The sequence below is a fragment of the Onychostoma macrolepis genome, unplaced genomic scaffold, assembly GCF_012432095.1.
Source record: "Onychostoma macrolepis isolate SWU-2019 unplaced genomic scaffold, ASM1243209v1 Scaffold6, whole genome shotgun sequence".
In the NCBI taxonomy this organism is placed as follows: Eukaryota; Metazoa; Chordata; class Actinopteri; order Cypriniformes; family Cyprinidae; genus Onychostoma; species Onychostoma macrolepis.
Genome location: NW_026704880.1, coordinates 8,207 through 23,917, shown reverse-complemented (window position 1 = coordinate 23,917; position 15,711 = coordinate 8,207). Strand labels below are relative to the sequence as shown.

The 15,711-nt window shown below is 43.6% G+C and overlaps 1 long non-coding RNA gene across 1 annotated transcript; it reads left to right on the top strand.

The window, feature by feature from the left end:
- Positions 1 to 9,416: 9,416 nt before the first annotated feature.
- Positions 9,417 to 14,207, top strand: LOC131535629 (uncharacterized). Its single transcript, XR_009269693.1, has 4 exons — positions 9,417 to 9,732; positions 12,525 to 12,776; positions 12,915 to 13,002; positions 13,210 to 14,207. It is a non-coding gene; the product is annotated as an uncharacterized LOC131535629 (long non-coding RNA).
- The last annotated feature ends 1,504 nt before the right edge of the window (positions 14,208 to 15,711 follow it).

Sequence of the window (15,711 nt, the reverse complement as noted above, 5' to 3'; positions counted from 1 at the left end):
TGTTGGGTATTAAAAGCTGTTCATCATATAAAGCGAATGTGTCTTTTTAGAAGACTTGGATTAAACCAGTTTCAAAGCTTGAAATAATGATTGCCTTGAAAAAATGGATGGACAATTTTTATTTTTAAATATTAAAATATCTATATGGCAGTATACAGTATGTTGTAGTTTTGCCAATGGTATTGAAAATGATTAGTTGTCATGAAATCAAAATTACCCTACTTACTTTTTAATGCACATTACTAGTCTTGTGGTGAACAATTAAACCATGCAATACACTGCACTAGTGTTGTCAAAAGACCCGGTACTTCGGTACCAAGTCGGTACTAAAAAAGTGAAAACGTCACGGTACCAGGTTTTTTTAAGTACCGGTGGTACCGAGTACCCGGTCAACCCGGTTCTTGACACGTACGGCCCTATGATTTCCACGATGCAGAAAACGCGGACGGAATCTCGGAATCCAGTTATAAAAACGGAATTTACAGTTTAGCACGGAATATCACGGAATTTGTCAAAGTTTGGATGAATTAATCAAAAGTAGGTCATTGCACTTAAATCAAATCGCGACGTGGACTAGTATCTGTAAATATTAAGCCGCAAAAGTCGATTTAAATATGAATCCCGCATGTTCTGCGAGTCTCTGTGTGAGTGAATGAATGGCAGAGACGCACGTTTTTCTTTTCTTTACTACATACACTAAAGCGCGCCTGACGCTCGCGGTGATTCATCATCTGCCGTCTCAATGAGGACATAAATACATAAACAACATCTACAGAACTGCTCTGAGAGTCCCCTCGCGAGCATTTTACCGTTTCATTGAGTAAAACCAGCGTCATATCATATAGCTACACACAGAAATGTAAAGGTGCACGGCAACTCGTCAAAATAAAAGTTTATCTTAAAGACAATGCCATTCTTTATACATTATTTAAACTATATATATATATATATATATATATATACAGTGAGGAAAATAAGTATTTGAACACCCTGCTATTTTGCAAGTTCTCCCACTTAGAAATCATGGAGGGTCTGAAATTGTCATCGTAGGTGCATGTCCACTGTGAGAGACATAATCTAAAAAAAAAATCCAGAAATCACAATGTATGATTTTTAACTATTTATTTGTATGATACAGCTGCAAATAAGTATTTGAACACCTGAGAAAATCAATGTTAATATTTGGTACTGTAGCCTTTGTTTGCAATTACAGAGGTCAAACGTTTCCTGTAGTTTTTCACCAGGTTTGCACACACTGCAGGAGGGATTTTGGCCCACCTCCACACAGATCTTCTCTAGATCAGTCAGGTTTCTGGCCTGTCGCTGAGAAACATGGAGTTTGAGCTCCCTCCAAAGATTCTCTATTGGGTTTAGGTCTGGAGACTGGCTAGGCCACGCCAGAACCTTGATATGCTTCTTACAGAGCCACTCCTTGGTTATCCTGGCTGTGTGCTTGGTCATTGTCATGTTGGAAGACCCAGCCTCGACCCATCTTCAATGCTCTAACTGAGGGAAGGAGGTTGTTCCCAAAATCTCGCAATACATGGACCTGGTCATCCTCTCCTTAATACAGTGCAGTCGCCCTGTCCCATGTGCAGAAAAACACCCCCAAAGCATGATGCTACCACCCCCATGCTTCACAGTAGGGATGGTGTTCTTGGGATGGTACTCATCATTCTTCTTCCTCCAAACACGTTTAGTGGAATTATGACCAAAAAGTTCTATTTTGGTCTCATCTGACCACATGACTTTCTCCCATGACTCCTCTGGATCATCCAAATGGTCATTGGCAAACTTAAGTCGTGCCTGGACATGTGCTGGTTTAAGCAGGGGAACCTTCCGTGCCATGCATGATTTCAAACCATGACGTCTTAGTGTATTACCAACAGTAACCTTGGAAACGGTGGTCCCGGCTCTTTTCAGGTCATTGACCAGCTCCTCCCGTGTAGTTCTGGGCTGATTTCTCACCTTTCTTAGGATCATTGAGACTCCACGAGGTGAGATCTTGCATGGAGCCCCAGTCCGAGGGAGATTGACAGTCATGTTTAGCTTCTTCCATTTTCTAATGATTGCTCCAACAGTGGACCTTTTTTCACCAAGCTGCTTGGCAATTTCCCCGTAGCCCTTTCCAGCCTTGTGGAGGTGTACAATTTTGTCTCTAGTGTCTTTGGACAGCTCTTTGGTCTTGGCCATGTTAGTAGTTGGATTCTTACTGATTGTATGGGGTGGACAGGTGTCTTTATGCAGCTAAAGACCTCAAACAGGTGCATCTAATTTAGGATAATAAATGGAGTGGAGGTGGACATTTTAAAGGCAGACTAACAGGTCTTTGAGGGTCAGAATTCTAGCTGATAGACAGGTGTTCAAATACTTATTTGCAGCTGTATCACACAAATAAATAGTTAAAAAATCATACATTGTGATTTCTGGATTTTATTTTTTTAGATTATGTCTCTCACAGTGGACATGCACCTACGATGACAATTTCAGACCCCTCCATGATTTCTAAGTGGGAGAACTTGCAAAATAGCAGGGTGTTCAAATACTTATTTTCCTCACTGTATATATATATATATATATATTCTTTATACTTTATACTTTATTTAAACTATATATATATATATATATATATATATATATATATATTTAAATATACTATATATTTAAATAAAGTATAAAGAATGGCATTGATTTTTGTACTTTTTTTTTTTTTGCTTGACTTTATTATTACAAATATTGTGTTTTTTAATTAGCATGTGGTACCGAAATTGGTACCGAGAACCGTGGATTTTGACTGGTATCGGTACTGAATACTGAAATTTTGGTACCGTGACAACACTACACTGCACTGTAAAAAAAAATCGTAATTTTATGGAAAATAACTGATTTTTTCAGGTTGTTTTCTTTTATTTTGAATTGCAGTCAAAACTCTGTACAATTATCTCTGAATTAACTACTTGGCTGTTATTTTAAGGATTATGACATTAATGACAAATTACAATAATTCACGTTTTTAATACAGAAAAACTACTGTATTTTTATACAGTACATTTTCTGTTTTCTTAAATTACAAACAAATGTATGTAAAATTACAAAAATAATCTGTAATTAATAAAATAACAAAACCGTTAGATGATAAAATGGTCAAATGACTGGCAGACAAAAACCATAAAATTAAAGTAAAATATCCTTATTTAAATAATCTGACAAACATTGTTATTTTACAGGTATTTCCTGAATTTTTATGATCAAACACTTTCACTGAAAACAAAAGACAAAAACGGCCAAATGACTGGCAGCACAGGGTGCCAAACAAAAACTTTAAAATTAAATTAAAATCTCCTTATTTAAACAAGCTGACAACACTGTTCATTTACAGGAATTTCATAAATTATTACAATCAAACACCTTCACTGTAAAATTAACTAATTAACTAATTAATTAATTAAATGTTACATGACTGGCAGCAACAGAACATTAAACACTAATAGATCTCTCTAGATCTCAGCATCTTCACATATTACAAACCAGTCTGACTTTATTTATTTCATACAAAACTTCTTATTGAGAATTAACAGAGGTTTAGATGTTAATGTTTTATTGAAAATAATAAAGTTTGAAATCACCATTGTGGAGATAAGAGTTCGCTTTAGTTGGGCTTCTGACTCTTCACTTTATAATATCAGCTTTTCTCTAGCTGTTGTGACTTTGCTAGCGAGAAATTACTCTGATCAGATAAACCTGGTTACTTATTGGTGATGAGTTAATAGAGTTGAGTTTCAGGCTAGAGGAAGCCCACATATTCATCTACTTGTTTGGGTAAAGGATGCACCTGAGTTTGAAAAGGATTTTGATAAGGTTGTGTGTGACTTTATTGACCGCTACATAACATGCCAGTTGCCTGATTCTACGGCTGATCCTGAGCTTCATCAAATTGTCACAGAGGTCCAGCTTCACAGCAGGAATCACTCCAAGTCATGTAAGAAAGGAAATGTATTGTGTAGATTTGGGTTCCCTAAACTACCAATGTCTAACACCACGATCACTCGTCCACGACCATAGCGTCCTGAAGAAGAGGATAACTTGGGCACTTCTTCATCAGCAAGCTGCATGTTTGCATCTAAAACCAAGATCGCTCGTCCAGGACCACAGCATCCTGAAGTAGAGGATAACAAAGTGCAAAACCAATGAGACAGAATGAAGTCGAACGGGAGGCTGTTCAAAAAGCAATGAGCGATGCCAGGATAAAACTCAAGCCAGTGTGGGATTTGTTGAATGATCCTCAAGCCTCCTTTGATAGCTTGTCAGAGCTACTGGCAAAGTGTAATTTAACCATGGATGACTACAATAGCTACGTTGAGGCATTGTCCACTTCCAACGTGATTTTGCTGAAGCGTGACCCAAAGGAGTCTTGGGTGAATGGATACAATCCAGATTTGTTAAGGGCATGGAACGCTAACATGGACATTCAGTACGTTCTTGACCCTTTTAGCTGCATCATGTATATGCTGTCGTATATTTCCAAGCCAGAGCATAAAATGAGCAGTTTACTGAAGAACGTAATCAAGGGTGTGCGTCAAAGAGATGTTAATGAGGAAGATGAAATGAAGCACATAATGCAGGCCTACTCAAAGCACAGGCAAGTAAGTGCTCAGGAGTCTGTGGCACGAACATGCAGCTTACCTATGAAAAGTGTTCACGGCGTTGTGTTTGTACCGACGGACGATGATGCACTGAAGATGAGTCTTCCCTCAGTGTCCTACACAACAAAGATCCCGATTCAGAGGATGTCTGGATGTCAGGGATAATAGATAAATACAGGGCAAGGCCTCAAACACGGGAGTTTGAAAAGATGTGTCTGGCAGATTTTGCTTCGGAATACCGTATTGTGTATGGTCAGCAAACGGAGGGTAAGAATGTTCACCGGCTGCTCAACGGTATGGGATTTTTCAGAAAAGAACTGTTGGTAAGGCTGCAGTTATTAGATATGCACCATTGTGGAGATAAGAGTTCGCTTTAGTTGGGCTTCTGACTCTTCACTTTATAATATCAGCTTTTCTCTAGCTGTTGTGACTTTGCTAGCGAGAAATTACTCTGATCAGATAAACCTGGTTACTTATTGGTGATGAGTTAATAGAGTTGAGTTTCAGGCTAGAGGAAGCCCACATATTCATCTACTTGTTTGGGTAAAGGATGCACCTGAGTTTGAAAAGGATTTTGATAAGGTTGTGTGCGACTTTATTGACCGCTACATAACATGCCAGTTGCCTGATTCTACGGCTGATCCTGAGCTTCATCAAATTGTCACAGAGGTCCAGCTTCACAGCAGGAATCACTCCAAGTCATGTAAGAAAGGAAATGTATTGTGTAGATTTGGGTTCCCTAAACTACCAATGTCTAACACCACGATCACTCGTCCACGACCATAGCGTCCTGAAGAAGAGGATAACTTGGGCACTTCTTCATCAGCAAGCTGCATGTTTGCATCTAAAACCAAGATCGCTCGTCCAGGACCACAGCATCCTGAAGTAGAGGATAACAAAGTGCAAAACCAATGAGACAGAATGAAGTCGAAACGGGAGGCTGTTCAAAAAGCAATGAGCGATGCCAGGATAAAACTCAAGCCAGTGTGGGATTTGTTGAATGATCCTCAAGCCTCCTTTGATAGCTTGTCAGAGCTACTGGCAAAGTGTAATTTAACCATGGATGACTACAATAGCTACGTTGAGGCATTGTCCACTTCCAACGTGATTTTGCTGAAGCGTGACCCAAAGGAGTCTTGGGTGAATGGATACAATCCAGATTTGTTAAGGGCATGGAACGCTAACATGGACATTCAGTACGTTCTTGACCCTTTTAGCTGCATCATGTATATGCTGTCGTATATTTCCAAGCCAGAGCATAAAATGAGCAGTTTACTGAAGAACGTAATCAAGGGTGTGCGTCAAAGAGATGTTAATGAGGAAGATGAAATGAAGCACATAATGCAGGCCTACTCAAAGCACAGGCAAGTAAGTGCTCAGGAGTCTGTGGCACGAACATGCAGCTTACCTATGAAAAAGTGTTCACGAAGCGTTGTGTTTGTACCGACGGACGATGATGCACTGAAGATGAGTCTTCCCCTCAGTGTCCTACACAACAAAGATCCCGATTCAGAGGATGTCTGGATGTCAGGGATAATAGATAAATACAGGGCAAGGCCTCAAACACGGGAGTTTGAAAAGATGTGTCTGGCAGATTTTGCTTCGGAATACCGTATTGTGTATGGTCAGCAAACGGAGGGTAAGAATGTTCACCGGCTGCTCAACGGTATGGGATTTTTTCAGAAAAGAACTGTTGGTAAGGCTGCAGTTATTAGATATGCACGTTTTTGGAGGAAAAACAACCCGAAAAGTTTTACGGTAGATTACTGAAGCTTTATATGCCACATCGTTTCAATGCACAGCTAAAACCTCATACATTTCCAACCTATGAGCAGTTTTACAAAAGTGCATCTGTGGAACTTCCTACCCACCCTGGTCTCCTGATGCCTGTTCGTGCTGTAGTGAAAGCACACCAGCAGAAGTTTGAGAAACACAGCGATGAAGTGGATAAGGCACTTGATCAGCTGCAACAGCAAGGGCCACCTGAGAACGCGTGGACAGCTTTTGCACCTGAAATTGAAGTGGATCGTTTGGAGTGCATTGCAGAAGGAGAAGACATCAATCCAGATGATGAGAATGTACAAGATGATGTACCAGAATATCAGATTCTTGAACATGGAGATGGAGTCGTGCCGCAAAGAGAGGCACCGCAGTTGAGTATTGAATTTGCTAGGAAGTTGTTTAGAAGTCTAAATGAGACTCAGGCAGCCATATTCTACACTGTCTGCCAGTGGTGCCAGAAGCGTGTGTGGGGTCAAAATCCAGAACCGTTTTTTTATTTCGTATCAGGTGGTGCTGGTTGTGGAAAATCGCATGTCATCAAGTGCATATACATGGAAGCAACCAAGATTCTGCGACAACTGCCTCGACTCCGGGAGGAAGGGGATCTCTCTGTGCCTACAGTGCTCTTAAGTGCATTTACTGGAACGGCAGCATTCAATATTTCCGGTAAAACACTGCATTCCATTTTAAAACTTCCAAGGAATCTGAAGCCACCATATCAAGGACTTGGAAATGCCCTAGATGAACTACGAGCTAGATTACGTGATGTGGAGATTCTTATCATTGATGAAGTGTCAATGATTTCCAAGGATCTTTTTGCCTACATAAACTGGAGATTTCAGCAGATCAAAGGCAGCAAGAAACCTTTCGGGGGAATCTCGGTCCTCGCTGTGGGCGACTTTCACCAACTGCCACCGCTTGGTAAAGCCAAACCACTCTGCGTGTATGAAGATGATGTTTTGGACTTCTGGAAGGACCATTTCCAAATGATCACCCTCACAGAGATCATGCGTCAGAAAGAAGACCTTGCTTTTGCCCAACTTCTGAACCGACTACGAGTGAAGCAGAAGACCGAAGCTCTCAGAGAAGATGATAGAGGTTTGTTACTGCAGGCTGTGAAGAAGCCCGAAGACTGCCCTCGTGATGCACTGCACATATTTGCCACCAATAAAGAAGTTCACAGGCACAATGCTGACACAGTACATGCTCTTCACACTGACATCATTACCATTGATGCCGAAGACTACAGGAAAGACCCAAGAACAGGAGCGATGAAGAGACAAAACAAGCCTATCATCGGAAAAAAGGATGACTTGCTTGATACCATACAGGTTGCAGTGGGAGTACGTATTATGGTGACTAGGAATCTGGATGTTGAAGATGGAATCGTTAATGGATGCTTTGGGAAGATTTCAAACATTGTCACTAAAACAAGAGATGGAATCGACACTGTACAGATGCTAGGACTTCAGCTCGACAGTCCAAATGCAGGACAGAAATACCGCAAAAGAGTGCAAGGTGACGAAGATAACTTGGTTTATATTGAGAGATCCAAAGAAAATCTAAGGAAAGGAGCAGTTCGTCGACAATTCCCCATCAAGTTAGCTTACGCCTGCACAGCTCACAAGGTTCAAGGCATGACAATGCAGTCTGCCGTAGTGTCACTGAAGAAGATTTTCGAACCAGGAATGGCATACGTTGCCCTCAGCAGAACAACCTCACTTCGTGGATTGCACATTACCGACTTCGATGAAAAAAAGATTTATGCGGATCCTAAACTCACAGCCTCATTGCAGAATATGAAAAGAGCAACATTTGAAGAAATCATGCCACTTCTGCAGAGAAAGAATGAAACCAACTCCAACCAGGACGAAACACTTAAAATCATTCACCACAACACGGAAGGACTGGCATCTCACATTGAGGATATCAGATGTCATCATGAGCTACAACTAGCAGATATTCTTTGCGTAACGGAAACTCACCTGTCAGGCTCATGTATTTCACCACATCTCCAACTGAAAGGATACAAGATGATTGCAAAGAATAGACACGTCTCCTACTCAACCTATGCAGAAATTGCGAAGAAAGATGGTGGAGGAGTTGCAATATTTTGCAAAGAAGACATTCAAGCTCAACCCCGACAGTACATACACAATGTCACAGACCTGGAGTTCGTCATCATCAAAATTGACACCCCAACGAATGCAATGATTGCTACTGTGTACAGGCCACCACACTACAGCCTTGAGAAATTCTTGCCAAATTTAAGGAGCCTACTTGATTATCTGGACATGATGAAGAAGAATCCTGTTATCATCTGTGGAGACTTTAATGAAGACCTCCTTTCTCCTGGAAGAAAGGCTATACTGGAGTTGTTTCAATCCAAAGGATACACACAACTGATCACGACAACGACTACTGACAAGCACACGCTTCTGGACCACATTTACATCTCTCGTCCGGATGTCTGCCTCTAATCAGGTGTTTTACAGGCTTATCATAGTTACCATAATCCTGTGTACTGTATTTTGAAGAAATTAGATTTTATGGTTGACAGGTAGTGTTGTGTGTTTTGGTGTTATGCCATACGGAACCGGGGGCACTGAGCATGCATTAACGGTGCCAGTGGGGCTTGAACAGCCTTAGCCACCGGGTTGGCTCGTATGGTTGTGTTGTGGTGGTATCCCATACGGAACCGGGGGCACTGAGCATGCACTCAAATCACCCCGCCCCTCTCTGAAACCCCATACAAACCCCCTAGCTCCTGAAACATGGACCATCTGAAACTTATGGAACGTTTTTTGCTCAATCGAAGTGTGCTACACACAGGTGAGTGGGCCTGTACAAACCACCTGTAGTAGCACACTCTCCTCCTCTATGCGCACTAGACATTTCGCTCCACTGTATGCCCCTGCATGTAGCGGAAGGACAATAAAGCTCAACTTGACTTGACTTGATTAACGGTGCCAGTGGGGCTTGAACAGCCTTAGCCAACAGGTTGGCTCGTATGGTTGTGTTGTGGTGGTATCCCATACGGAACCGGGGGCACTGAGCATGCATTAACGGTGCCAGTGGGGCTCGAACAGCCTTAGCCACTGGGTTGGCTCGTATGGTCATGTTGTGGTGATATATACGGTTGTGTTGAGGTTTTATGCCACTGAGCTACAAGAAAAGAAGAGCAGAAGCCACAGCAGCAGGAAGGACGAAGATAGGAGTAGACTGGCAGCTTCTGGGAGGACACCGGCAGCAGCACCAGCGATAGACAGGATACAGTGAGGATTAGTGTAGCAGCTCCAGGGAGGCAGTAAGTAACAACACTAACATGAAGAAAGCAAGGTAAAGGGAGAGGTAGTAAGAGAATATAAGTTTTAATATGATTTTTTTTGACAATCTGTATTAAATGTATTATATGTGTCATGAATCCGGGTCCACGATGCTCCCTCCCACCACCAGAGGTCACTGTCTCCCGGATTCAATTCCCCAAACTCCACTCACCTCATTATTGTTTAATTTGCCCCAGCTGTGTTCCTGATTGCCGTCCCTACTTAAGCTCCCTGTGTTTTCTGTTCTGGGCTCGTTTGTCTCACTTTTGCCAGGTATGCCTGTGATTTATGTCTGCCCTGTGCCTCGTGTATGTCTTGTTTTCAGTGCTTGTGTTTTCTCTGGCTTTTTCCCCTTCGGGGTGGTTTCAGTTGTGTTTTTGTTTATTTTGTAAATTGTTAATTGTTAATAAAGAAGATTCCTTTTGCCAGCATTTGAGTCTTCGTCTCTCCCATCCCGTGACAGTACAAACGAGCCATTTGAAGACTCAGCGGCAATGGGAATCTTCTTGTACCCAGCTCCTGGTCGACAGAGGAACCAGGCCCCAGCCAGTGGGCTGCATCCTTGCCCACAAAACAATCGCCCTTTTGGGTGTTACGCCGAAGACCTCTTCGAGGTAGGCCAGGAGCTGGGGATTAGAGGGAGCACCCTCATCCACCTGTTTTTAGCGGGCCTGGATGAGCCTGTCAACCGGGAGGAGCTGGGGGAGCTAGATACGTGGTCCTATTGGGAGATGGTCGACCACGTCATCTACTTGAAGGAGGTGGAGCTGCGAGAGGGTGCCCCCTCCCAGTCTGGGCTGTTGCTCCAGAACCTCCTCGGATCGGGCCAGCCACTTCCAGTGTCTCGGGGTCTTTCTTTGGGCGCCCCGGGCTGAGACGCAGCGTGGAGGATCCTCCGCTGATGTCGGTGAGGGGAGCGGCGGCACCCACTCACAAGGCTCCCGCGCCCGCTCACAATGCTACCGAAGCGGGGATATCCGTGGAGCTTTTCTCTGAGGGGGCAGGGCTCATCTCAGGCCTTCTCGAGGCGGCAGTGCCCGCTCACGATCGTCCCGAAGCGGCGGTGCCCGCTCACGATCGTCCCGAAGCGGCGGTGTCCGCACACAAGGTTCAGGCGGCGGTGTCCGCACACAAGGTTCAGGCGGTGGTGTCCGCACACAACGTTCCTCCCGAGCGGCGGTGTCCGCACACAAGGCTCAGCGGCGGTGCCCGCTCACAAGGCTCCCGAAGCGGCGGTGCCCGCTCACGATCCTTTTGAGGCGGCGGTGGCCGCTCACGATCGGCCCGAAGCGGCGGTGGCCGCTCACGATCCTCACAGGATTCCCGAAGCGGCGGTGCCCGCACACAAGGTTCACGAGGTGGCGGTGTCTGCACACAGGGTTCCCGAGGCGGCGGTGGCCGCTCACGATCGGCCAGCGGCGGTGGCCGTTCAAGATCGTCCCGAAGCGGCGGTGGCCGCTCACGATCCTCACAGGATCCCCAAAGCGGCGGTGTCCGCACACAAGGTTCCCGAGGCGGTGGTGTCCGCACACAGGGTTCCCGAGGCGGCGGTGTCCGCACACAACGTTCCTCTCGAGGCGGCGGTGTCCGCACACAACGTTCCTCTCGAGGCGGCGGTGTCCGCACACAACGTTCCTCTCGAGGCGGCGGTGTCCGCACACAACGTTCCTCTCGAGGCGGCGGTGTCCGCACACAACGTTCCTCCCGAGGCGGCGGTTCCTCCCGAGGCGGCGGTGTCGCTCACGTTCCTCGGCGGCGGTGTCGCTCACGTTCCTCAGCGGCGGTGTCGCTCACGTTCCTCCAGCGGCGGTGTCGCTCACGTTCCTCAGCGGCGGTGTCCGCTCACGTTCCTCAGCGGCGGTGTCGCTCACGTTCCTCAGCGGCGGTGTCCGCTCACGTTCCTCCCGAGGCGGCGGTGTCCGCTCACGTTCCTCTCGAGGCGGCGGTGTCCGCTCACAAAGCTCCCGATTCTCCTGAAGCGGCGGTGTTCGCTCACGTTCCTCTCGAGGCGGCGGCGCCCGCTCATGATCCTCCCGAGGCGGCGGCGCCCGTTCACAAGGCTCCCGAAGCAGCGGAGCCAGCCATTGCCCGTTTCAGGGTGGCAGCTCCGCACACACTGCTGTGGTGGCCGCTGGTTCTGCCCTGGGTCCCCATCCCGCCGGCGCTGCCTCAGTCCCCAGGTCCCCCACCAGCACATGGACCTGGCCCCCCATCCCTCCCCTTCGCCTGGCCATCCCCCTGGTTGGGTGCTTGGGGGCGGTGGCGGCCGCTCACGATCCTCACAGGATCCCGGAAGCGGCGGTGTCCGCACACAAGGTTCCCGAGGCGGTGGTGTCCGCACACAGGGTTCCCGAGGCGGCGGTGTCCGCTCGCGATCCTCCCGAGGCGGCGGTGTCCGCACACAAGGTTCCCGAGGCGGCGGTGTCCGCACACAACGTTCCTCTCGAGGCGGCGGTGTCCGCTCACAAAGCTCCCGATTCTCCCGAAGCGGCGGCGGTGGTGTCCGCGGTGGTGCCAGGTATTTTGCTCACTTTTGCCAGGTATGCCTGTGATTTATGTCTGCCCTGTGCCTCGTGTATGTCTTGTTTTCAGTGCTTGTGTTTTCTCTGGCTTTTTCCCCTTCGGGGTGGTTTCAGTTGTGTTTTTGTTTATTTTGTAAATTGTTAATAAAGAAGATTCCTTTTGCCAGCATTTGAGTCTTCGTCTCTCCCATCCCGTGACAATATGCAGTTCACTGTAATTCATTAATATCTGCCCTTCTGTAATGTTGCAGGAAGAGTTTGGAGACAATAGCAGTCCTGTCTAGATGTGACTCTGCAATATATCGTCCAAAGCTAAGTGTTTAAACATTGAGCTTCAATCACTGTACTACTGCACATCATAACCACGTTTGTAGAAAAATGTTAATCCTAATCTAATTTTGGTTTTGATGTTTTTCAGCAATTGTGCAGTTGAAGACAGAATGCCTGAGAAGATCAAGTGTGCTACAACACTGATGATGACAATCTGACTACCAGCATCTGTGGTAAGCATGAGATTAGAATTGGTTTTGAAGTTTGTAAGGTGACCTTTGTGTAAAGTTTAGTTATGAATTTGCTTTTATTTTATTAGTTCATTAGTATTTGCATATGCAGTGATCCCATTATTCATTTAATATTTACAGGATGGGACAAACTGTGTATAGCACTGAAGACCAAAGCAAGGACGATGCTGAAGACAGAAGAAGCAGAGAAATAAGCATACTAAAGCAGGTAAAGTTTATAAATACTCCTGTAAGATTGAGTGTTTCAGTCTGTATGCACTGTTTTGATGTGAAAGCCAATCATCAAGTGTAAATGGTTCTCAGAAGAAAAATCTCTTGCAAGACATAAATCAGACTTTCTAACTTTGTTCTCCATAAGTCTTGTGGAGTCAATTCAAATAAATTCACTAACAGTGTCACATCTGTTTTACCACAGGATATCCAGCCTGTACGACGAATCAGATCCATTGGCTAGATGGCGGGAGATGCTTCCTTCACCTAATAATTGGATGACTAATTAATCTTAATATGTTTATAAATTGTTTGACCATATTACATAATTGGTTTAATTTCTAAATATATTAATATTTCACATATTAAGTAAGTAAAATGAATGTGTTCTTGAAATGTGTGCGTCGTGCCAGAGGAGGATGGGTCCCCCCTGCTGAGTCTGGTTCCTCTCAAGGTTTTTTACCTCCTAACTTTATGGAGTTTTTTCCTTGCCACCGTCGCCATTGGCTTGCTCACTGGGGGTGTTGTGCCAAATCCCGTCTCTCTCTCTCGGGTCCTTTCCAACCAGGGTTTTCAAAACGGACGTTTTTTTAATCAAATAAAAATGTAATTAAATAACCAGGGCTGCACAATTAATTAAAAAACTAAATTAAATCATGTTATGGCTTAGTGACAATCAAAAATGTGTATATATACATATCTAAAAATATAATATTTATCTAAAAATCTATATCTATATTTATATGCATGATCATGTATATTATAGTAAATATATCTTTATTTATTTATGTATAATTATCTATATATATATATTCTGATGTATTTGCAGGGTGAGGTTTGTCCATTTTATAATCTGGTGTTTTCAGTGTCAAACTACAAGCAAATAATTAAATACTGAGGGTTTGAAAAAATGAAATTATTTGAAAATTAAGAATTTATAACAAATAATATTAGTATTGTAGAAAAAAATCATATTTTATTTTACAGTACAGTTGTCTTACTGCAACAGTAATGTTTCTGTCTTAATTTTTTATCATTTTAATAGCGGTAATACAATAAATACAGTATTTTTTTTTTAATGACATTACAAAAATTAATATTTACTGTTAGCCAATTAAAAGCTATAGGATCTAGCTGCGTGGCTGGGATCGGGATTCGTGGGGCGAGATTTGGCATAACAGGAGCTTTTCTTAAACTTTTTAATAAACATTTTAGGTGAATTGGCAAATCCAGCATGTTTGTCTTTATTGAATAGTATATTCACAGATGGTACAATAAGATGGTAAAACCTACTTTTAAATAAGGTGTGTATACTTATGTAAATGAAGACCACATTGTGTGTAAGTATTTATGTTGTTTTTATCATAATTCTGCAAATCAGATATGTTTATTTACTATTTATCAATTTAACTCAAGACCACAGTGTGTCTGCAAATCCAATAAGCAAACTTTGTTTAGCTTCTAAACCTGCAAAGATCACACTCTTTCTTGATCTGGATGAGTATCATTAGAAAGACATAAAATGCCCTCCTCAGTATTTGACCACTGTTATTGATAAAACTTGGTTGCAGTGACAGTAATTTATTCATATATGTTAAGATTGCAAAATCAACAGTTAATGCACATTCATCTAACCATATATGCACCTGACAGATAAAAAAATGACAAACACATTTTGTAGCTATACATAGTTTACTAATAGCACTTTGTAAGTTTCTGGAGTGCAGAAAGGCCCTCCTTCATGGAACTCAGAAGATCCACTGCAGGTTTGTCTGCCAGCTGACCTCAGCTCTCCTCTCAGTCCACGTGGAAAACACTCAATGCCGACCTAGCAACCGAGTGCTGAGTTTTGCCACGGCAAGCACCACTCACATTTTCTTCAGGAAATGTACATTCTAGTTAGTGGTGCTTGCCAAAGGCAAGGCATCACTATTGTGATCTTGCATACTTATTATTATTCTGCTTCTTCTGCTTCTTCTTCTTCTTCTTCTTCTTCTGGACAAAATTCGGTTCGCTACTCCTCCTGCACCGTTTGTCACAGACCCATGAAAGAGGCGTCAAATCGACCGGCTCATTGAGGAGAGGTATGTTGAGGGCTATATCTTTTCTAAGTGATCGGACCTACGATGTTCACACAGCGGACGAAAAAGCGGGCAAAAAAGTCCCATTGACTTACATTGGCGGAATGTTCGTGAATTTGAATCTCAACTGTCACTTTCTCACACACACACACACGCAGGACCTTAGAGCCCCTTCTGTCTCTCTCTCTGTCACTCACACATACTCATTTGACTCATCTTTTAAGTAACCAATAAGTAATGACCTATGACCTTCATAGCCACACCCTAGCAACCACCCCATAGACCTCCATTGAAAACAGATCAAAAAGGATATCTTTGGATAAAAGTGTCATATAAACATGCAGGTTTTGCTCTTTTGACTCGTGATCAAATGCTACACATACTAGCAGTGAATAGCTACATGCTAATAGTGATTAGCTAAGTGTTAAATCAGACTAAGAACATACGAATAACTCTATAAAACTACATAGTAATGATGTGTGACAACTACCAACCGCTTAACAACACGATAGTAACCACCCAGTTATAGAGGTGTGCTATATCTTTTATAAGTAATTGAGTGTACGATGTTCGTCTGGTGGATGAAAGAATTTGGGCGAAAAAGTCCCATAGACTTAACATTGGCA